The 24,123-nt window shown below is 46.9% G+C and overlaps 1 long non-coding RNA gene across 1 annotated transcript in view; it reads left to right on the forward strand.

Moving 5' to 3' along the window:
* Positions 1 to 15,453, forward strand: part of LOC121141878 — a 28,133-nt gene extending 12,680 nt beyond the window's left edge. Inside the window, exon 3 of the long non-coding RNA XR_005878804.1 lies at positions 15,284 to 15,453. This is a non-coding gene — a long non-coding RNA (uncharacterized LOC121141878). The remainder of the gene's footprint in view (positions 1 to 15,283) is intronic.
* Positions 15,454 to 24,123: the final 8,670 nt, after the last annotated feature.

Raw genomic sequence — 24,123 nt, forward strand, 5'->3', positions numbered from 1 at the left:
ATGTCTTAGAGACTTGCTGACAGTGAGTGGAAATGGCTCAGAAAGGCACGTGCATTCCAGGTAGCAGGGGCAGAGGGGTAGACGCCCCAAGTCTGTTGGAGTTCATATCTTGCCATCAATACCCCAGATATGGAGCATTTCATCTTTGCCCTGTGCAGTTTCACTCCTGCCTAGACTTCCCAGGCTTCCCTTGCTATTGTCCTGTGAGGTTTGTAATGAGACTGTTTATCCCGTAACTTTACAGGAGCTCACAATTAAGAGTTTGTCTTGAGTCTCAGAGGAGACTTTTGGCTTTGGAACTCATTGTAATGGTTATGACTTTGAGAGCTGTTGAAGTTGGACCAAATGTGTGTTTTGGGTGATAAGATGGCCACCAGCCTATGGAAGCGGGGTTTTAATGTTATAGTTTGATCTGATATGCGTGCAGAAGGTCGTGCAGCTAGGGACACCTGGGAACCTGTAGCAGTGGATTTTGACGGGTGGAAATGGGTCACTAGTTGTGGGTATTCGAAGGTTACAGTAGAGATCGTTTCTACCATGTTTCTATCTCCTTGTGTGCTACTGTGTGACTAGCCTCTGTCTGATGTCCCATGGCCCTGGACTGGGCCACTCACCCCATCACACCTTCTCTGCCTTGATGCACTGGAGCCCTCTGAATCTGTGACCCAAAACATTTTCCCCACTGTAATTCCTGTAAGGTATCACCATCACAGAGACACAATATGAGTGCCATGTTTTATTTGCTAAAAGAATGGCAGTCTTCAAATACATCCCCAGATTCAGAAATAATCACACTTAATCAACATTCCAAGCCTTCCAGCAATCACACGTTCAAGATTCTGCTTCCAGGTACTGATGCATCTCTTTCAACATTCTGTTTTCAGAGAATCTCTCCCTCTGCCTGGGGACCCATTTATAGTAAACTGATATTTCAGTTGAAGTAATGGCCTGGCCATGGTGTGAGACTCTGGAATGTCACATGTGTTGTGTCTACCATACATAGCAGCCTACTTTTCAATATGCTAGTACTGGGTATTTAGAAATTAAATCAGAGGTATGAAAGCCAATAATAGGCTTTAGTGTGGATTATCTTTTATTTTAAAGCCCAAGAACATGAATGACCAATATCCAGGTTTTCAGTTTTGTTACTGATCACAAATCTCTTTAGGAGCAAAGAAAAGCACACTTTTAATTGCAGAGGGAAGTTAGGAAGACATGCTAGGAACAGGCCAGCATCAAAGGTGTGTGGTTGATGAGTTGTTCTAGAGACGGTTTAATATCTGCTGGTCACAAGGGATAAACCTAATCCCAAACTGTCATGCTTTTTCCCTGTTTAGTTTCTGGACTTTAATACTGGGGTAGTATGTTTGTTTGAACACAAGCATATCAAACTCAGAGTAACCAATAGTGTGTCACTGTCTCATTAAGGATAGAAACCAAAACATTTCCCTTTGTCTGCCCCGAGGGTCCCTAACAAAGGGCTTTGCTCACTATTTTGCTGAACACAGAAAGCATCACATGGGAAAGAATGAGGGATACTTTACGGAAGGTCTTTATCAGAGCTTTACAAGGGATTTCCAGCTGACCCAGACAATAACCAAATGCTTCTTCCGTGATATGATGCTCATAATGCACATACAAACACATACACATTACTCTTGGATTGGGGAAGACTGATGGGGGAGTGTTCTTCTGTATATATGTTTCTCTTATTGGTTGATGAATAAAACACTGATTGGCCAGTAGTCAGGAAGGATGTATGGGCAGAGCTACCAGACAAGAAGAGGCAGGCAGTGAGTGAGGAAGGCAGAGATAAGCCACCAGGGGGACACCATGTAGTGGCCAAAAGGAGTAACATGCTGGAGCAATACAGGTAAACCACAGCCTTGTGGCAATACATAGTTTAATATTAATGGGTTAATAATTAAGAGAGAGCTAGTCAATAAGAAGCCTGAGACAACGGCCAAACAGGTTATAAATAATATAAGTCTCTGTGTGCTCATTTGGGGCAAAGCGGCTGTGTGTCTTCCTGACAATTTCTCATACTACCCATCTATGAGGGTGCCCTTCCTAGAAGGGTGCACTCTCTACAACTTCAAAAAGTGAACCTTCAGGGAAAGATAATCATTTCTGCGGACACTAAGGTTTCCATGCTGAAGACAGCGGTGATGCAGAGTAGTGTCTACTTGATATCCACAGTCACCTAGCTGCCAAGACCAGGTGAACCCCTGGCCATGACTAAGGGGATGATCCTGATTGGTTAATTATTTAGATTAGGTAGACCCCAGAAGTATGGGGGATGATCCTGATTGGTTAATTGAGATGAAAGACCCACCCTAAAGAAGGACAGTGCCCCTCTCTGGGATCCAGCTGGGCAACATCCACCTCTCCCTGCTTCCTGACTAAGGATATAGTGACCAGCAGCCTCCACCACCAACCTCACTGGTTCCCTCCTATGATGGACTGTGAGCCCTGGACTGTGATCCAAACAAACTCTCTCTGCTGTAATAAGACACTTTGGTATCACAGTGGCAGGAGAGCTAACTCATGCAACGGCTATCTCATCTTTTGTGGCAGAATGCAGTACCTTTATTATTTTTTTCATTTAATTTCATATGTGGCCTGCATGTGTGCCACATGTGGGTGGCATGGGTGCCTGGTGCCTGTGGAAGTGTGGGACACACAGGTACACAGGTTGCAGACGGGTGTGAGCCCCCGTGTGGCTGCTGGGAATTGAACCTGGGTCCCCTGGAAGAGCAGCGGGGGCTTTTACAGCTGAGCCATCTCTCCAACTCCCTAATGCGGTTATCTCAAGATTACTACATATACAGTGTGTATGCTTACTGCATAGCGCGGACACAAGTTCAGATTACTTTTTTAAGATATCGTTCTGTACACCTGGATGACTTAACAAACGCTTTCCTAACACAGAATAAGAGATTTATAACTAGAATATTTTCATTTATTTTCCAGTCTATACATTAAAATTTATGGGAGAGTGCAATGTTGTTTTTGTATGAAAATCTAATCAGTTCATTTTGCATTGGGTGAAGTCTTCTCGTTTTAAGTGTATCTCCTTTTAAGCAGTCATCTTCAAATTTCCTTATTTTGAAAAGTTTGTTGCTGGGATGCGTTACTCAAATAGTTGAAAACTGTGAGATATCTAAGACAAAGGGGATTTTAGGGAAATTAAGTGAGTATATACTGACTTTAATAAAATTTTGACATTATAATAACTTTGGTTGGCAGCCCGGGAAAACTACTCAGGGTAAAATCACTTGGCGCACATGCATGAAGACCTGAGTTCAAATTTCCACCACCAATGGAAATAATTGTATAGCATCCTTTACCTCAGAGATTTGGGGGGGATGGAGACAGGAGGGTGGGCAGGGCTTGCTGGCTGCCAGCCTGTCATTTTCAAGTAATGAGGCAGAGTCTGACAGAGCAGGACATCAGTGAGTGGGTTCTGCATTCAAGCATGTGCTCATGTACCCCCCCTGCAAGTGTACATCACACGCGTCACATATATAGCACACACATGCTCATCACGTGAATGGCATGTGCGCGCGCGCACACACACACACACACAACATGCACACGCATGTCTTGGTTGGTCAGTGTGTATTTTGCTACTCTGAAGGCATGTGCCTGTGTGCATCATAGACCCCACATACTATGGGTTGTACCATTGGCTTTGTTCCAGCTGCTTTATAGCCTCCTACATTATTGAGGTATGCACGTCATATAAAAGTAAGATATGGTAAGTGTAAGCAAAGGTCAGTAATTAGCTTAGTCTACCATTATTTAATATTGAGACTACACTTCAAATTTTAAAGCTAGCAGGTATTGATTCTTCTCCCACAGTTTTACTCAGTACCAATATTAACAGATGCTAGGATGTTAAGAGTGCTATGGAGGAGACATCTACCTTCCACAGGTGATGGCAGGGTTTGCTCGTGCTGATAGCCGGACAGAGTGAGGGCCTCAGAGAGCCCCCACCTTCCCAGTTCCGTCCGATTCGGATTCATCTGTTGTCAAACCTTACTGTGGGCTTCAACCAGGTTAGAAGTAATCAATACTAGAGCCTCTTCCTTCCTCCCATCCAGTCCTCTGACAGGGAAACACATCTTCACAGTCACTCCCTTATTCTACATCTGAGGAAGTAACCACCACACAATTACACCCGAACCACAGACAGCATGTTTGCATGCACGTGGTTTACGCAGTATTTTATCCCATGTTTGCTCTGGAGGCCTAACTCTGGAAGCATGCAGACAAGTCATTCCTGAAAGAATAGGAGGGAGCTTTTGTAAAGAGGGAGAGTTCCCCGGGGGCTCCTAGGGGAGAGTGGGAGGGATTGGGGTGAATATGATCGAAACACATTGACTGCATGTATGAAATTGTCAAAGAATAACAGATAGCCCTTCTTTTAAAAAGGAAGAAATGTGTTTGGCTTGACTTAGACAGACAGCTAAGAAGGTAAGGTACGTGTTTGTACAGATAGTTTGGTCCCAGAGCTCATATAAGAAAATGAAAGAAATGGCAGGAAGGAAGACAGAGACAGGAGGATTCCTGCCATGCACTGGTCAGTGAGCCTAGCCTCCTTGGCAAGCCTCAGGCCAATTAGAGACATTGTCTTAACAAAAGAAGATAGAGAGTGCTTGTGGAACAACATTCAAATTTGACCCTTAGCTCCCCCCATACCTCACGCATAAATTTAAATCTCAAATACAAATTATAATACAAATATAAAATGCAACCATTACTTACACTTTCACTGGCGTTGGGTTGACCTGACGCCCAGAATCTCCCAGATGCTACCAGGAGATGAATGATCGAATTTTGGTAGTCATATATAGTCAATTGTAAAATGCTTTTTAATTTTCAAATGTTGATTTTTATTTTCAAATGATGTGGCTATGTGTATCTATGTGTGAGTATGAGCACATGAGTGCATTGCTCCCAGGGATGAGAGGAGGGTGTCAGATCTCCCTGGAGCTAGAGTTACAGGGATCTGTGAACCACTCAGTATGGATGCTGGAACCCCAAATAAGCAGGACGCACTCTTACCCACTGAGCCGCCTCTCAAGGCCAGGAGTGCTATGGACCCGTCTAGTCCCAGATTGTCATTGCCATCATTGTTCTTACAGAATCACACATTGTAAAGATGAGGACTTAACTGATAGCCTTGACTTGAGTTTTCAAGTCTTTGCGAGTCTCTGGAACAGCAACTGCTGTCACTCGGAGCTTAGAAACCCAGTCTCTTGCCCAGGGGCTCCGGGAGCACCGTCTGAAGTCCCAGCTTTGGGCACCAAGATTGTAAGGAGAGTTGATGAGCCAGCAGGGAATCATTGTCAGAGTCAGAAGCATGTAACACTAACACTAGAACAGCTGTCAGACAATGCTGAGAACTTCAAACTCCATAAGGGAATACTAGGTAAGGAGTATTTCCCATGGCGGCGGCAGCAAGTTTGGCACCGGGACCACCCTGAAGAGCGTCACCAGCACCGTTCCGTCTCCGTCTCCATTGGCTGGGTTTCCCAGCTTTGCTTTATTCAGGATGCTTTGCACAGGCCACATCCCAACTACCTACACCTGTCCTGGCTCTTAGGGTCCCTTTCGTACCTAGCCCACCTGAGTTTGGAGTTTCACGAGAGCCTAGACGATCCACAGAGGCTCTCTGCATGTGGGGTGTCAGACCACAGGAAACCCCCGTCCTGATCAGTAAGCGTCTGCCATCCTTCCCTCATCACCATGAGGTGTGGTTCTCAAGAGCCCAAGTTAATCACAACATGACTCATTGGTACAGTTATTGTTAGTCCTGGTAGGTGTGAGTCAAAGCAGCTCCTTGGCTGTTTATTGTATGTAGCTTGTAATAACAAGGAAAGCTGACCACAGAGGTCACCGCTTTGCCACTATGGGAAGCCACTATTGGAATGTCCTAGTTAAGGCAAACCCTGGGTATCGATAGCTACTTTTGGGGTTTGGTGAAGGCCACTTGTGTCAAACGCTCCTCTAGCTTGTGTTAAACCTCAAGGGAAGGAGGACATGCCAGCCACCCTTCACCCCTGAGGGTCAGCACGGTTTTTGGTTTAGTCTGTTACGCTAAATAATCCATTCCGATAAAGGACCTGGCTCATCTAACCCCGAAGTAATTTCATATTTTTCCTTTCACAAGAAGATGATGGGGGATGTGTCAGTGTTGGTGTTAAGCAACCGAGGTACAACCCGGTCTCTGCTCAGTGGCACAGCCACAAAGTATTTGGAGATCTGCCCTAGTCCACAAATGGCTAATGGGGGGAAAAGTCATTCGCTGCCAACCCACTGTCTGGTGTTGAGTTTTCACAGCCGCACTGGTGATCGGGTACAAATGTGGCCACTGTTCCCTCCTTGGCTGGGATGTTCCCTTTGAGCACAGCACAGGTGAGACCGGACCTGAAGTGGCTGAGCCCATGTGCCCTTTGTGAGATACGCTGCCGTCCCCCACATGGCTTAGTGGATGCCTCCTTGGTGTTCTTAGAAGAGGTCCATGCTTGCTCCCTGAGGACCCTTGGGCGTTTTTTTTTTTGTTTTTTTTTTGTTTTTGCTACCCATAGAGTGAACACGTTTTCCTTTCTTGCTGACATTTTAAGCAGACCACTGGGTGTTCCCAACATGCTCAGCGCAATTGTATGAAAGCATTTTATTTAAGCCTTGTTTGCTGGAAAGGCGAGTGAGGGCTTTGGCTTCAGAGCCCGAACCTCTTTAGATGAGAGGGTGGAGCAAAGAACAGAAATGCTGGCCTGACACAGGGATTGTGGGCAAGTCCTTGGAGGTCTGGCCAGCCTGGCCAATTCCTGTTAGGGCCTGGACAGCTCCTGGGGTTTCCAAGACTCATTCCCCTGCTGAGCATGTCGGTGCCATGTGGACAGAGTTTCCCAGAAAGTCATGGCAGGAGAAGTCGTGGATGGGGGCGCTCATTTCACAGCACTGTTTCAGCAGAGTCTGCATCACGCTCCTCCCCGACCTCCGCTGTGCGAAGTTGTTGCTAAGCCCTAAAACGGTTTGTTCTGAACCCTCTCCCCCAGTCGCAGTCTGTGGCCACAGAGCGAAGTCCTTGAGGGAACAGTGAACAAGAGATCCCCTTTGGTACTCCAGATCTTGCCAGACCAGGAACTCTAAGTCTAGGTGTTAGGACATTGGATGCCATAGCTGTCTAACTTGTCACAGCTTGTGTCCATCGTATGTGACTATCACAGCAGCATCTTCTAGGAGTGATATGGGCGCTCTGAGATACAAGGAGGGGGCGGGGACACGTCTGACAGGAGCTGTGTGGAGCCGTGCTGTCGCCTTGTAAGTCGCCTCTGCCCCAGCACACTGTCTCTTTGGCATCACTTTGAATCTCACGATGGTGTTTCAGCCAGTGCCACTGAGCGGGGCATTTGGACAGGTTCTGTAGGAGAAGGGGGTTTGCTGTCTTCATACGATCCTCTTAGGCAACCAGAGGGCAACTGTGAGTATGAGCAAAGACGTTATAGAAGAAAAGGACTCAGCTCCAAATTAAAATCACACCTAAGTGCTAATTAAAAGTACTTTAGGGTACCTTTAGCCCTTAGCCGCTGAGCCATACCTCCAGCTCCTAGAACTTTATTTTCAACGGTAATATCAGTAGTATTTATTTCAAAATAATTGCATAAGCACACAGGTATGTATGTTGCAAGACATGGAGATAATTTTGTTAATCATGCTGTGAAAGCAGATTTTGAACATAAAGATACAAAGTAAAATAAGTGAACCAACTAAAAATCTTATCTTTTCTCATTTTAATCAAAACACCTTATAGATTCCCTAGTTATTTCTCTTTCTAGGTTTCTAGTTCCCTCAAGCTGGAAACACCCCAGTGCCCGTCAATAGGCGAATGAATAAGATATTGGGCATATCAATCCCTACTTTGAAATGTTGCCTGGCAACAAGATGATGTAGGGACCAATCCATGCAATGTCACAGATCTCAGAAACATTCTACCCCAGGAAAGACATCAAGTTCAAAATCCCACACTGTATGGGCATTGACCAAGAATCTAGACACAAGAGAGACTCTGATAGGAATTGGGGGAGCGGTTGTGTGGGGGGTGGAGGTGGGAAGGACTGAGTGCAAGGAGATGGGAGGGAAGTTTCCTTGTCGTCAGGACCGTTCCCTCCTTAATGGAGTCTGTGCTCCACGAGTGTGTGCTACTTGCCCAAACTCATCCAAATAGCTATTATCTATCTGCCTACTGTCTGTCTATTCATTTGATAGTCAGGAGCTGCTTTCTTGCTACTTTGACTTAAAGAAAGACAGCAAGACAGGCCGGCGAGTGGGGACTGTAACTGAGCTCTCGGAGCACTTCCAAGTTGTGGGCGTGGCCAAGTGACGCAGTGAGCAAGCCTTGACATCAAAGGCGGCCTGCAACCAACCCTGTGCACCATCAAAGGTCAGCCTGGTGAGGTCTCCAGTCACTGAAGAGTGAACAATCGGGGGGGGGGGTCACACGCAGCAAAAAGGCTTCATGGAAAAGTCTGTGGGAAGAGGGCATGGAGCATTGTGGTTAACAGGCCTCTGGAGCTGTTTGCATGGAAAGAAAGAAATCGCACATGTGTAGGAAGAGATGGGGTGGGGAGTGAGGGAGGAAAGAAGGATTCAGAAAGATGTGGTAGTCTGAATAGAGACGGCCTCCATAGGCCCACGGGGAGCCGGAGAGCGGCGCCGTGGCCCACGGGGAGCCGGAGAGCGGCGCCGTTGGGAGGTGCGGCCTTGTTGGAGTAGGTGTGACTTTGTTGGAGGAAGTGTGTCACTGTGGGGTGCACCGTGAAGTCTCAGATGCTCACGAGTGGCCAGGGGATCACGGTGTCCTCCTGCCGCCCGTGGATCCAGACGCGGGACTCCCAGTTCTTCTCTGGGGCCATGGCTGCCTGTGCAGAGCCATGCTTCCTACCGTAGCGATAATGCGCTAAACCTCTGAGCCGCAAGCCGCCATGCTTCCTACCGTAGCGATAGGTGGGCCAAACCTCTGAGCCGCAAGCCAGCCTCAGTTAAATGTGTTCCTTTGTGACACTTGTCGTGGTCACCGTGTCTCATCACAGCAATAGGAGCCCTAACTAAGACAAAACGGTCGGTGCAAAAATGGGAAAATTAACACTCCCGGTGATGACACGGCGGACAGTGAGTCTGCTAGAAAATAGGACAAGGAGAAAGCACAGGTCTGAGGGAATCCACACACACTGGTTTAGAAAGTGGAGAACTTGAGTTTCCTGTGCCAGAGGGTGACTTGGGGGCTATAAGCCAGGTGTATTATCTATGCTTTCAGTAGCGGTGTGTTTACGGAGATCTTATTAAGCTTATGTGGATCCAGGTTTGTATTATAATAAGATTTTTCTTAATAGATGTCTGTGGTTTTTGCCAAAAAGTTCATTTTTATTCTTCATCGTCTTAACGATCATCTTGGTGTAATGCCACTCCAAAAGAGTAACTTCACTCTTAACGTCTTTCAAATCTTGGGATTTAGCTTCTTAAACCGAATGCCATAATTCCATCACTCAGGTGTTGAGCACTTGCTACATGTAAGAACCGGTGCTAAGCGATATAAGAGACACAGGAATTATTCCCATGTGCGGATCTTAGCAATAGTCGCCTCTAGAGGATGCTGCTTAGAGAAAGCAGCGGATTTCCCCTACAGACATGCTGAGGCTGACTGCGAAGGGGGAGCACGTGACATGCTCTTCACCGAGGCCAAGGTTCTGAAGGTGCCCTATTGGAAGACGCCTTCCCCAGGCATGAGAGCTGATTCTGCCCTGGGACCTGCAGGGATGGAGCCGCCCTGTGCTGCCACGTTCTTTAGGTGCATGTTGCCGACGCCCATCTGGGACCGCACCTCTCCGCTCTGCCTCTCTGCCAGCCCACCCTGTTGCTGTGCCCGCAGCGCACGTTGTGGAGACTTGCAGATGTCACATGGCCACAGAGGAAGCATCCTCCAGGCTCTGTGGTCTAGGACACCTTTCCTCATCAGGAGCTCTTTATTTGGGGGGAATCCATGCCCTCAGGATGTGATCAGAGAAACAATTCAGGGATAATGATATTTAATGGCAGTGGCTGGGATGAAATGGAGATGATAATTTCATGTAATTTGGGGGGGCAGCTTCGGATAAGATAGTGCTCCCAACTGGCTCTGCACCGGGGCCTCTACTGGGGTTCAAATGTGCATTTCCCATCTCGTTCTCCCCTTCTGCTACTTGGAGAAGTTCTAGAAAGATCTTAGCATTTGGGATCCTCTTGTTCTGTGGCTTTATTTTATTTAATAAGAGAACTCAATTTAGTTGCAGGCAGTTTTTTTTAAATCAAATTTCTCTTTTTAACTTAAGAAAGGACTTAATTGTAGCTAATTTTATTTAAGCAACCAAAGCAAGGACCTTGGCCTGTGGTGTGAGATGGCCGATTCAATTGTGACTTCCATTCCTAGCTTAGAATGCCGTTGATTCAAGGTGTCCCTTTTGTGTATCACGAGACTATGATGCATGGCGTGCCTTAGCTAGGGTTACTATTGCTCTGACAGAAGTCAGGACCAAAAGAAACCTGGGGAGGATAGGCTCACACTTCTGCAGTGCAGTCTATCACTGAAGGAAGTCAGCTTTGCTTTCTGAAACGAAGAGGAAAGAGACTGCCCTCAGTTGTTTCCATCAGCTATTGTGCCATAGCGGCAAAAATCCAACAAACACAACGTGCTGACTAGTTTTGTGTCAACCCGACCCATGCTAGAGCCCTCACTAGTGGGTTTAGTGGCCCTGGAAAGAGAGTTACCTAGGGTTAGAGAACAGGAGAGAAGACAAGGATCCTGGTGACATATGTGTATTTGCCTCCTGCTACGGTGTTCCAGAACGCTTGATGCGTATCATCATCTCATTTCCTTGGCAAAAGACTGAAGAGTGTGGCAAAGTATCTGGATAATACTAGTGATCTGCTAATTCCCGCTTCCCTGAGAACAACTGCGAGTGTCTAGTTAGAAAGTGGAGTCACAACAGTGATTTAGTCTCAGGTCCTGCAAGCTTCCCTTGTCCCCCAGAATCATTGGTCTGTGTGGCCACCAGCTCCTTGTAAGGGTTTTAGCGGCTGAGATAGCCTCTCACAGTTCATCAGGAGCCTCTAAGTGACCCTCTGAGTCAACTGAATTTGGTAGTCATGCACACTGATAGGTCTGTATTTTGCATGGGTGAAATGTTGGTGGCAGAGCTGATCACTCAGGACGGTGGCTGCGATGAGTTGATGCTAACACATTCTGGGGGGATAAATTCCAAGTTGGGACACCGAATGGCTCCAGTGTCGCCGCAAATAATTCCTTGAACTGCTATTGTCATCATGTGGTTTTTAGAGTCTCCTTCTCTATGAGCTCATAAGACCAGAGATAAGGAAGACTGACCGGACATTCTAAGCTTTTGCTGGAAGTTAGTAGTGGCCACAGGACTATGTCCCTTGATGCAACTACATTTCAGAGTATGCTTTTGTAAAATTTCAGTAGGGTTATCTATCTGTCAGTCAGCGGAGATGCCTATTACTCCCTAGCTTCAAATAATGACAATAGTGAGACTGATGGTGCTGATGCTACTGATGGTTGTGATGGTGCAAATGGTGCTGATGATGGTGGTGATGGTGCTGGCGGTGCTGATGGTGCTGGCGGTGCTGATGGTGCTGATGATAGTGGTGATGGCACTGGTGGTTCTGATGGTGCTGATGTTGATGATGCTGATGACAGTGCATATAGTGGTGCTGATGGTGCCAATAGTGCCTATGGTGGTGATGCTGATGATGTTGATGATGGTGACTGACTTGGAATTCTTGATCCTCCTGCCTCCTGAGTGCTGAGAATACAGGTGTGTCCTAGTATATCCACCAATCAGAATCATTTTAAAACATAGTATTAAGTACTAGGAAGAAAGTAGTACTTTATGTAGATGAGGGAACCAAACTGAACATTGCCTACAGAGTCTGTTTTTTTCAAGGTCTCCAGTGGGGATGCAGGTGACTTCTACAGTAGGTTGTAGATCATTTAGGAACCTTAAAAACCAGGGCATCAATGTTGCTTGTTGGGCTCCAGCTAGTTGTTGGGTTGGTTGGTTGATGGCAACCTCAGTTGGTTTCTCTTGGAAAAGTCTGGTGTGCCTGTAAAGCTTATTTAGGGCTCACTAGAAACCTGAACTGTTTTGAAAAACTTTTAGAGGTCTCTTGATCATCTTCAAAGGAACTAGGAAGGACTGAGATTTTCAGGGTAAATCTCAAATGACTTGCATCTTTGAGAGATTATTCAAAATAAAAGACCATGCCCTCCGATATCAGAGCTGCCATGCGTGAAGACGAGTGCAACTTTCAAGGGTTTCTTAGGAGTTGCTCATAGAAACTCCATATTATGTTGCCCAAGTCAGATGATACAAGCATACCAGTGGTTACAGCAATGGTCACAAGTCTTTCTTAACATAGTCACAGATTCCTTTGACCTCCACACACAGTCGCTTGGTTAGTGGTGATGGCAGAGAGATGTTCTAGAAGGAAGTAAATACAAGCAGGTCATCAAGTATTGTTTGAATGTGCAATGTTTCCTACAGGCTCAGGACTTGGTCCCAGGCAGAGTGATGTTTGGACCCCTTAGAAGATGAGTCATGGCTTGTGTTATATTCTGGCTCTGATTCCCATTCCCTCTGCTTTCAGAAACTGAAAGTACAGTATGCCCCTGACAGCCTCTCCAGTCGCCATATTCTCCGTCTGCTACCATGCCTTCATCACCATAATAGAATGATCTCTTTGGGTTACAGCTATAACAAACTATCCCTTTCTTAAATAGCTACTATCAAGAGTCTGGTTGTAGCAACAGAAAGCTAATTAGTATACCTCAATTACTGTGATATTGATTTTAAAATTTACTGTTAATTTTGGTTGTCAGCTTGACAGGGTCTAGTCTAGAATCACCTAGGAGTCAGGCCTGTAGTCACAGCTGTGAGGGAGTCAGTCATACCTGTGAGGGAGTCAGTCATACCTGTGAGAGAGTCAGTCACACCTGTGAGGAAGTCAGTCACACCTGTGAGGGAGTCAGTCACACCTGTGAGGGGATCACACCTGTGAGGGAATCACACCTCTTGGTTAGGTTAAGTGAGGTAGGAATACTCGCCCTAAAGGAAGGTGGGGCAGACCACGAGCTGTGGTCCTGGATGGCATAAAAAGAAGGAACTGAACTTGAACTGTGCAGGAACTCTCATCATCCTCGGTGTCCCGACTGTGGATGTCATGTGACCAACAGTCCCAAGCTTCTGTAGCCCAGACTTCCTTGCCACGATGGACTGACCGTTCCCTTGAACTGAGAGCTGAAATAAACTTCCCCAAGTGGTTTCTATCAGGGATTTTGTAACAGCAGCAGAACAAGTGACGGATCCCTCCGTGAACACAGGCAAACTTTGAACAGAAATAGCAAAACCAAGTCTCTGCATGCTCCATGGTTGAAGGCGAGGATGTACTTATATCACTAGACCCAAGATAAACGATAAATGGGTGTTTTGGGGGGAACAATTACACAGAAAACTGCAAAGAACTGCTGGAGTGGTTCCCTGAACTTCCTACCGGATCCACTGACCCAACAGAAAGAGAGCACAAAGGAAAGCCACGCCTCAAGCTCCTCTCTTTCCACCTGAAGCCACACCCAAAGGGGTGTGGTCGCCATTTCAGGTCCACAGACCAGATGCCTACCCATGGTTCATTGCATTGCTGCGAGGTGATTAGCAAAAGTTAGGCAAGGTCAATATATTTAACAATAGGATGTTAGTGGTGATCAAATAATCCAGCCTTCAATTCCTTGGAAAGGAAGGATTGATTTTGGAGGCATTCCTCCTGCGCTCCCTGGTGCTTTGTAGCATTAGATGTAGTCTGCTGGTGAGGTATGGAAAATGCTCTGGCCAGCATGAGTCAACCTTAGATTGAAGGTTGTGTAGCTATAACTAGCTTTTGGCTAGGCCAGTGTTTCACAATCTGGATTTTGTTTTCACTATTGGCTTTTTGGTTCTGCTTCTCAGGGGCTTTGCCAGACGTCTTCTAAATACCTGTCTTCCCCTCCGTGAAATGATATTGTCACACATACATGTGTTTGGATTTGGAGACTGTGTGTGTGTCTATGATGTCACGTATCAATTTAAAGACTCTGTATGCACCTATGGTATTGTGTATGGACTTAGACATTACGTGTGCACCTGTGTTATGTATCGATTTAGAGACTACGTAGGTAACCATAGGTTTGGCATGAGCGTGTATTATTAGTCACGGCTCTCTAGAGTCACAGAAGTTATGGAATGAATCTCTCCATGTAAAGAGAATTTATTGGAGCGACTTTCAGGCTGTGGTCCAACAATGGCGGCCTGTGAATGGGAAGCCGAAGAACCCAGTAGTTGCTCAGTCCCACGAGACTGGTGCCTCAGGTGGCCTTCTGTGTGTGCGGAATCCCAAGGATGCAGGTGCCAGTGCCAGTGACGGAGAGGGTGTGCTGGAAAGGTGGGGCAAGCGGGTGAAGAATGAGATTCTCCTCCTTCCTCGTCCTTGTATAGGCTTCCTGCAGAAGATGTTGAAGGCAGGGCTTAAATGAGTCCACCAGACCCAAGATAAGTGATAATTAGGTGTTTATTAGGGAAGCACTCACACAGATAATAGTAAATAACCCGCCCGGCCGCAGCCTTTTGTGTGTGTGTGTGTATACAGTCTTCTGCCTGCATGTCAGCAGAGGGTGTTCTTCCAGAGGTCCTGAGTTCAATTCCCAGCAACCACATGGTGGCTCACAACCACCTTGAATGAGATCTGGTGCCGGCCGCAGCCTTCCTGCGCCAGAAGATGCAGTCTCTGCCCTTCCCATGCTCTCTGTAACCTAAGAGAGAGCACTGGAGCCCCTCCCCCCTCTACCTTATAAGGGGCCACCTCTGAACCTGAGACCACGCACAAAGGGTGTGGCCGCCACCACAAGTTCACTGGCAAAGCGAGATGCCGCAATAGTGCGTCTTCCACCTTAAGATCCGGGATAAAGGCCCGTGTCTTCCTGCTTCACGATCAGGATAGACAGTGTGCCTTCTCACCTCAAAGGTCCCGTCTGGAAGCGGATTCACCCGCTTCACACAAAGCAGAAAATCCCTCACAGGCGGGCCCTCCACTTCTGGATGGGAGTTTGTTCCAGACAGTCAGGTTGACAGCCAAGAATAGCCACCCATCATCAAAAGTAGTGATGACGACGCTTTTCGCTCTCCCCCTCCAGGAACCATTTTCTCGTCCCCTTCAGTGCTGAGAGATGAGGGTTGAGTGCGTGTCTCAGAAAGCGACCTTGTGACCCACAGTGAACACTATCGCTCGAACAGAAGCAGGGTTGCCCTTGGTCCGTGGAGGAAGAAGACCAGTGAATGTGCTGGGTCAATCCTGAGACTCACACTGCAAACCCAGAGCTCTCTGAGACCTGCCCGTGGGTCCAACGCATGCCCTTTTGTTAGACAGGTCAAAGCAAAAAGCTCTTGCCCCCCCCCCGCCCCCTTATAACTCTACGCTAAAATGCTGTCATGGAAACACAGCCAGCGGATGCGGTCAGTCACTCCCTGGCCCTGTGCGGGTTGGGACCATCTGTGCACCATGGACGTGGACTTTAGGCTCCGTCGTGGGAGGAGAGATGCTGCACCCCAGGGTTACAGTCGTGGACCGCAGAGATGCTGCACCCCAGTGTTACAGTCGTGGACCGCAGAGATGCTGCACCCCAGTGTTACAGTCGTGGACCGCAGAGATGCTGCACCCCAGTGTTACAGTCGTGGACCGCAGAGATGCTGCACCCCAGTGTTACAGTCGTGGACCGCAGAGATGCTGCACCCCAGTGTTACAGTCGTGGACCGCAGAGATGCTGCACCCCAGTGTTACAGTCGTGGACCGCAGAGATGCTGCACCCCAGGGTTACAGTCGTGGACCGCAGAGATGCTGCACCCCAGGGTTACAGTCGTGGACCGCAGAGATGCTGCACCCCAGGGTTACAGTCGTGGACCGCAGAGATGCTGCACCCCAGGGTTACAGTCGTGGACCGCAGAGATGCTGCACCCCAGTGTTACAGTCGTGGACCGCAGAGATGCTGCACCCCAGTGTTACAGTCGTGGACCGCAGAGATGCTGCACCCCAGGGTTACAGTCGTGGACCGCAGAGATGCTGCACCCCAGGGTTACAGTCGTGGACCGCAGAGATGCTGCACCCCAGGGTTACAGTCGTGGACCGCAGAGATGCTGCACCCCAGGGTTACAGTCGTGGACCGCAGAGATGCTGCACCCCAGGGTTACAGTCGTGGACCGCTAGCTGTGGTCCCCCGCCACTACCTACGCGGCACACACTGGGACTCTTTCATCCTCTCGCGGCACACACTGGGACTCTTTCATCCTCTCGCGGCACACACTGGGACTCTTTCATCCTCTCGCGGCACACACTGGGACTCTTTCATCCTCTCGCGGCACACACTGGGACTCTTTCATCCGCTCGTTTTACCCGGTCTGACCATGAGGCCCCGGGGGTGTGAGATGATCCGCACAGGAGGAGGGCAGTACCAAGCTCATCTTCCGACACTTTGTACCAGGAGGACTCTTTTGACTCTGCCTTGTCGTGGCTGATCTCTCCTCCACTTAGGGACTGGCGAGGGGCCACGGGAGCACTGAGCGAGATTTTGTCTTGCGAGTGTTGACAGAACTGAACGAATTTACTAGACGGAGCTGGAGCCCTGTCAGGAAGGAGGACGTAATTGGGTGGCGTTAGGGACAGGGCAGCCACAGCCCCCCAGTAATGAACACACGGAGTGTGCGTTCTTCAGGCAGTAAAGGGAGTCGAGATATGATTTCACACCGTGGTGGTTTTGGGCTGTGTTTTCCCCACGCTTTCTTTCTTTTTTTTTTTTTGTTTTTTGTTTTTTGTTTTTTGTTTTTCGATACAGGGTTTCTCTGTATTGTTTTGGAGGCTGTCGGTCCAGCCCGGCCTCGAACTCACAGAGATCCGCCTGCCTCTGCCTCCCGAGTGCTGGGATTAAAGGCGTGTGCCACCACCGCCTGGCTTCCCCACACTTTCTAATATTCTCATAGGTGTTTTTAGGAGGAGGCTCTTTCTGCCTCTAGACATTTACTCAATGTAACTTCCTCCTTTCCAGTGGAATTGTACTATACTGTATTCCCTCAGCTTTACCTGGAGAGAATGTGAATTAGAACACAGAACGTGACCACTAATGCTTTAAAAAAAGTTGTTCGCATAATTTCCTGTTGGGGGTTTGATGTCTAGAATTAACATCCTCTTACAGCTACATTTGCCTATCTGGTTCAACTCATGGGATATGGAGGACAGGAAATTAGTCATGCCAAAACCATTTGGGAATATCTAAAATAAAGAAACCAAAATGAGCAAAATTATGTGTCCCTGGAGTCCAGCCAAGATGAAATATGGAAGCCCCTCTATAAAATATATTCGATGCCTTATTTTATTTTGAAAAGTAAATTAAAACCTTTTTGGTAGTTAAGTTGGGTGCCCAGATTTAGGCTGTCATGGGGATTCATATGCACATAGAGCATTCTCTATACTCTGGTCAATAGAGATCACCCTAATTATATTTCTACATATAACAAAGGCAGCTTCAGGCAGGCTTTTAAAATTACATACATTAGAATTTAAGTCTCTCTGAATTTTAAAAGTTGTCTAATTCTGTTTTATATGATTTATAAGCCAGGATGTCATCAATGGTGAGTTCATTGGACACAGGTCAGGGTGTGCATAAGTCAGTGGCTGGCCCTAGTTTTAGAAATATCTACGACGATAATTAGATGACATCTTGATGGCTGTCTGGTCCCATGAGGCTAGGCTATGCCTCAGGCTGTGAAAAGACCCTGAGACCAGTGAGATAGTGGGGTGTCTGTGAGATAGTGGGGTGTCTGTGAGATAGTGGGGTGTCTGTGAGATAGTGGGGTGTCTGTGAGATAGTGGGGTGTCTTAGTTAGGGTTTCTGTTGCTGTGAAGAGACACCATGACTACAGAAACTCGTATAAAGGAAATATTTAGTTGGGTGGCTCACTTACAGTTTCAGAGGTTCAGTCCATTGTCATCATGGCAGGGAGCGTGATGGCGTGCAGACAGACATGGTGCTGGGGATGAGAGGCCTACATCTTGCTGGCAACAGGAAGTTGGCTGACAGTCAGAGTGAGGGAAGCTTGAGCAAAAGAGACCCCAGAGCCCTCCCCCATAGTGACACACTTCCTCCAATAAGGCCATACCGACTAATAATGTCACTCTCTCTGGGGGGCATTTTCTTTCAAACAACCACATAGGGAAGCCCTATTCTGGATGATATGTCTGTAATAGATATTTAAATGTATTTACATGGATAATTCTTGGTAGAGTAATAACATACTAGAAGAGCAATACCCAATTGCTGGTGAAATGAAAAGTTTTATCACAGTAAATTTAAAGGTTTCTGAACAATTCTCAACAATTTAAAACATGGTTTATTTCACCACAAATAAAATGAAGCAAAATTCATCACCCAATGCCTTAAGTAGCAGTCAGCCTTGACAAAAGGTCTTCATGCAGAGATCTTGTAACTCTGTACCAGATGGGAGCTGGTGTGGTGGCTGTGGTGGACCACATCTTCTCTCTCCACCAGGATCTGATCTCATATTAAACACTGTGTCTTTTCCCTATTGGACCATAAAAGTGAGCATGCCATTATGTCTTTGCTGTAAATTTAATGATTCACTGTTGGTTTCCTGGCAGAAGACTTTGCATTTATTTATCTGCTCTAATCTTAAAATTCCAATTTTTTCTATCTATTCTTCACTTATGTTTAAGCTATCTTTGTGTCTCCGTCATATTTACAGCTCCTATTATTTAAATAGCACTCTGGTAAGTACCTACGCAGATTTCGATAACTACAGCTTCATTGTTGATGAATTGTAAAACATCAAAAAATGAGACAAAAACTGCTAGAGTGCAAATGTTCACACATTTTCCCCTACCAAACAACACAAAGGTCAACTATAGAATTAAAACTGTGGTGGCTGCTTCCAAGGAGGGGTTCCTGATATGCTATCGGCACACAGACCGAATCACACCGGAGAGGACAATTAAACCAGGTTCGAAGGGTGGTGATGACTTCATCCGGCATGTAACTGGAGATAGATGAAGGCAATCAGATCATGGGGGAGGGAACTTCAGAGAAAAGCAGAGAGAACCAGGCACGGCATGATCGCTTGTGGCCCCGTAAGAACGTGGCTCTCTCAACAAACAACAGGATCTATATACACAGAAAACATATATACACAGAAGCAGGCTAACTCACTGGAGAACAAGGGTGACGTCAAGGGAGATGGAGGAGCCTTGGGAAGCAGGCTGGTGGGGGCAAGGGAGAGGCAGAGGTTTGTGAACTTTTTTTGGAGGGGGGGTAGAATCAGAAGGATGTATATTTAGAAACATGTTCTTTTCATTTGCATTGTGACTTTGGTCAACACAGTCAAGAATTCATGAGTTCAGATCTCGAAAGTTAGTGAACAGAACGTTCTAGAAGGAGCCAACCAAGCCTAAAAGATGTTCCTGGCTCTGTTCATCTTCTGTCTTTCCAATGTCCAACACACAAGGTGACACTGGGTGACATGTCTTATCTCTTTTCAGGTCATTCATGAAACTTTATTTTGCCTTCAAGCATGCATTATCCCACACCAGGTCAAGTATTAGGGCAGTTTTCCGACCTCTTCATTTTTGCTTAAAATTATCAGCTTTGCCTGTGGAAGACTTAAAGGCAGTCTTACCCCAAGAGCCTCGTGAATGGCACTGCTGTATATAACCAGACAGAGTTTCGTTGGGTGGAAGTTTAAAGCAAATTATGTTAAACACTTACGTAGACCAAATGGCATACACAAAAACATTAAGAGTCCCATTTGTAAAAATTACACACAGTAGAATGTCTAAACTGTAAACATAATTCTTACAATGGAATACTATACAGGCACAAAAATGGTTGAACCCGTGCTATTAGCAATGTGTTGTTTATGAATGCATCAACCTATGGAATGGGAGCAACATCAAAGAGTGTGTCAGGGACGATTCCACCTGTGCGGCTCTGTGAGAGCTCAGAAGGGCAGTGCTTACAGTTAGGGAGAACTGTAGTGCCAGGAGGGCCCATGGGGGCTTCTGGGAATTAGCTGTCTGCTGACCCGTTTCCTGCTAACCAAACCCAGGTGGGCAGAAGCCGTTGTGAATAGTTAGCCTGTTCTGCGAGTGGGGAGTATTTCCTCGCCCACGCAGAGGTGTGAGGGTTATTTTATTTTATTTACATGAAGTTTGAAAATATGTGTGTAGAACATAAACCCAGGCTTTTGTAGTAGGGTACCCTTCCAGGGACGGGGGAGGAGTCTCAGAATGTGAAAATGCTAGGCTAAAACCAGGAAGGGCCCAGGCAAACCTGAATAGGCCCCCTGTCCCACAGCAGGATTTCAGAGGAGTGTTATTTAAGTAGAACACAAGACCTCCCATTCTCTCAGCCCCCGGTCACAGCCCCGCCCCTTTGGTCATCACTGATCAGTTGTTTCTCAGCAGAGACGTGGGGTGTGTGTGTGTGGTGTGTGTATGTGGTATGTGTGTGTGATGTGGTTCGTGTGTGTATGTGTGTGTGGTGAGGTGTGTATGTGTGTGTGGTGGTGTGTGTGGTGTGTGTGAGTGACATGTATGTGTGGTGTGTGTGCACGTGTGTGTGGTGTGTGTGTGGTGTGGTTCGTGTGTGTATGTGTGTGTGAGGTGTGTATGTGTGTGTAGTGGTGTGTGTGTGTGTTTGGTGTAGTGTGTGTGGTGCATGTGTGCATGTGCGGTGTGTGTGTGTGGTGTGTTTATGTGGTATATGTGTGTAGTGTGGTTCGTGTGTGTATGTGTGTGTGGTGAGGTGTGTATGTGTGTGTGGTGGTGTGTGGGGGGGGTCTGGTGTGTGTGGGGGGAGTGTGGGGGGGTGTGGTGAGGTGTGTGTGTACATGTTCTTGTGTACCTCTCCCTGTGTGTATGGAAATCAGATGTCACTTGATTCTTGGCTGTTACTCTCAGTCCACCGTGGTTCTTTCTGAGACAAGATCTCACTTTTTCCTGGAGCCCAATGGTCCGCCATGCTGGCCAGTGAGCCCAAGGTTCTCCTGTCTTTGCCTCCCCAGCTAAGGGTTCCAAACTCTGGGTCCAACTCAGGTCTCCCTGCAAGCACTTTACTCGCTGAACTGTTTCTTCTGCCCATGGACATCACTTCAAAAACTTCAGTTTCCATAGAACATTGTTTTCAACTAAACATGCATTTAAACTTGAAACGATACTGCTGTCACAGAAGACACAATTTACATAATGTTTCTGAGAATGCCAGAGAATCAGAGAAACAAACGAAAAGCAAGCAAATTGGAACAGCAATGAAGCCTGGCAGTTGTCAAAGCCTCCAGGTTCTCCCTCTGCCTAAGTCAAACTCGTGATTGACAGTTAAGGAGTACTGTGGTGGTCACTATGTTCCATAGCATGAAGGAGGCCAGGAGAGTGACACACAGGACACATTTTATCTATGAATGATTAAAATATTTTACAGCCATATATCATTGTGCACTTCAAGGATCAAGTGTTGGTTAAGGTCAGTTCCAAGGGAAAGTGAGAGAGGTTGGGAGACAGATCTGCTTCTTCCTGGCCTCTGGGCTCGACTTTAGGGTGTCCCTGCTTCTACCTGTGTGTGCAATGTCAGTTCCTATCTCCAAAAGCCTGGTTTATCTGTGATTCCAGGGCAAGCTGGGCCATAACAAACCGAGAGGCTTTAATGAAGAGGTATAGAATGTCTCAGATGTATCTGAGGTAACTTCAGTGTTGTGGTTTGCATATGGTTATGGTAAATAACCAGCCCACTGATTGTTGTGGTCTGGCCTTTGCTGGGGAGCCCTGGCCCACTGGAGACCCATTTAGCCTACACCTCCCTCCCCCCACAGAGACAGCAATCTCAGCAAGCTAGGCAGGAATGGAGAGCCCCCTCTTGTCTCACAGGAGAGCCAGAGTTGGCTCTCTCTAGAAGGCTGGGAGTTTGACAAGCTGAGGGTAGGGTGGGAGGGGGGATAAGCTGTATTAGGGGGTGTCACTCAGTGTTTCCTCTTTCCCCGTGACCGACTCTTGGAGATACTCACTGTAAATGAGCCCAACTGGGAGAGCCGGATGATTGCTGAATTTTGAGCAGCGATGGCTTCCGCCTCATGTCCCAGGGGGACCCACAGCCTTCACATCCTGACAGGAAGTGCTCAACCAGAACTAGAACAGTCCTGGAGCGGTGGTCGTGTTTCAAATTAGAGCGGGGCCTCCAGCCTCGGAGCTCAGTGGGCCTCCTTCGTGTTCCTCCTTTTTGACTGGCTGATATCTTGTCTTCATTAGGATATCAGCATCCGCAGAGAGAGACCCCCTTGGCACACGTTATGAGTGGAGCCAATGCTGAAGTCCTAGACCTCAGCTCAATTTCAGCAGTGTGGAAGAGTCCCTAGCTCTGTGCGTGCATGTGTGCGTGCGTGCGTTCGTGTGTGTGTGTGTGAGTATGTGTCTATGTGTGTGAGTGTGTGTGCATGTGTGTGCGTGAGTGTGTGCATGCATGCGTGTGTATGATATATAGGTTTGTGTGTGATGTATGGGTTTGTGGGTGTTATATATGGTTGTGTGTGTATAGGTGTGTGTTATGTATGTATGTATGTGTGCATATATTTGTGTGTATGTGCTTATGTGTGTTATGTATGTATATGTGTGTACATATGTAGGTGGTATGTATGGTTATGTCTGTGCATGTGGTATGTATCTTGTATATATGTGTGTGTGTGTTTGTGTGTGTGTATGTGTTGTGGTATGTGTGTGGGGTGGGTGGGTGTATAGAAGGAAGACAGGGGTTTCTTGGTCACTAGACCTTTCTTTTTTTTCTGAGATAGACTCTTTCACTCAGACCTGAAATTCACTGCTTCAGTTAGGCTAGCTGACTTGCCTCAGAGAAACCCACCTGTCTCTCCCTCTCAAGTGTTGGGATCACAAGCACACACCACAGCATCCAGCCTTTTCACACGGATGCCGGGGACCCAACACAGGTCCTCACATCTGAGTGGTGAGCACTTTGCTGGCAGAGACATCTCCCTGGAACTGTTTTGCTGCTCTCTGATCTCATATCACTTTGTGACTTTAGGATAAGGGCTCATTGTCCAATGCTCACATCCTCTCTTGCTAATTATTTCCCTCCTGTGTCTGTCCATGGACAAGAGAAGGACAGTCTCTGAGATCAAGACCCTCCATCATTCCCCCTTTGCTGTCAATGACATTGGACACTCTGGCAGCTCTAACACAAGCACCATAGAATGGACAACTTGAAGCAACGAGGGTTGATTCTCTCATTGCTTGCTGCTGGGGAGCCTGGGATTGAGGAACCAGTGTGTTTGGTGTCTGGTGTGGACCCACCTCTTACAAGATGGTGTCCTCACTGTGACTTTGTGTGGCAGATGTGGACAAGCTCACTAGAAACTTCTTGGAAAGGCATAAATCCCATTAACAATACTCCCAGTTACTTCACAAAGTGTCCTCCCAAAAGTATCATTGTGAGGACAAAGATTTCAAAATTTGAATTTTTGAGAGTCCTGTCAAGGTGCTGCCAAGATGATTCAGTTGACAAAACACTTACAGAACCTGTATAAAAATTCCAGGCCTGGTGGTGTGTGGCTTGACTAGCCAGCCTAGCCTAATTGGTAAGGTCACATTGGTATGTAAGTCTGGAGGGGACCCAACTCAGTTGATAATGCTCTAAAATCAAGCATTCTCGTGTTATTAGCAATAGGGAAACCTAAGAATTATCTTCTAGAAGAAAATTCCCTTCAGTTGGATATGATGGTTAATTTTGTGCATCAGTCTGATGTGTTCAGGGATGTCAATAGTCAGGTAAAACATTATGTGTGGGTGTGTCTGCAAAGGCATTTTGGGAACGGATGAGTGTCAGGGGTAGAGATGGCCCTCACCTGAAAATCTGAAGAAAACAAATGTTGGAGGAAGGGGGCCTTTCTTTTTTCTTTATGAGATGGGACATTT

The sequence above is a fragment of the Mesocricetus auratus genome, unplaced genomic scaffold, assembly GCF_017639785.1.
Source record: "Mesocricetus auratus isolate SY011 unplaced genomic scaffold, BCM_Maur_2.0 Super-Scaffold_100008, whole genome shotgun sequence".
In the NCBI taxonomy this organism is placed as follows: domain Eukaryota; kingdom Metazoa; phylum Chordata; class Mammalia; order Rodentia; family Cricetidae; genus Mesocricetus; species Mesocricetus auratus.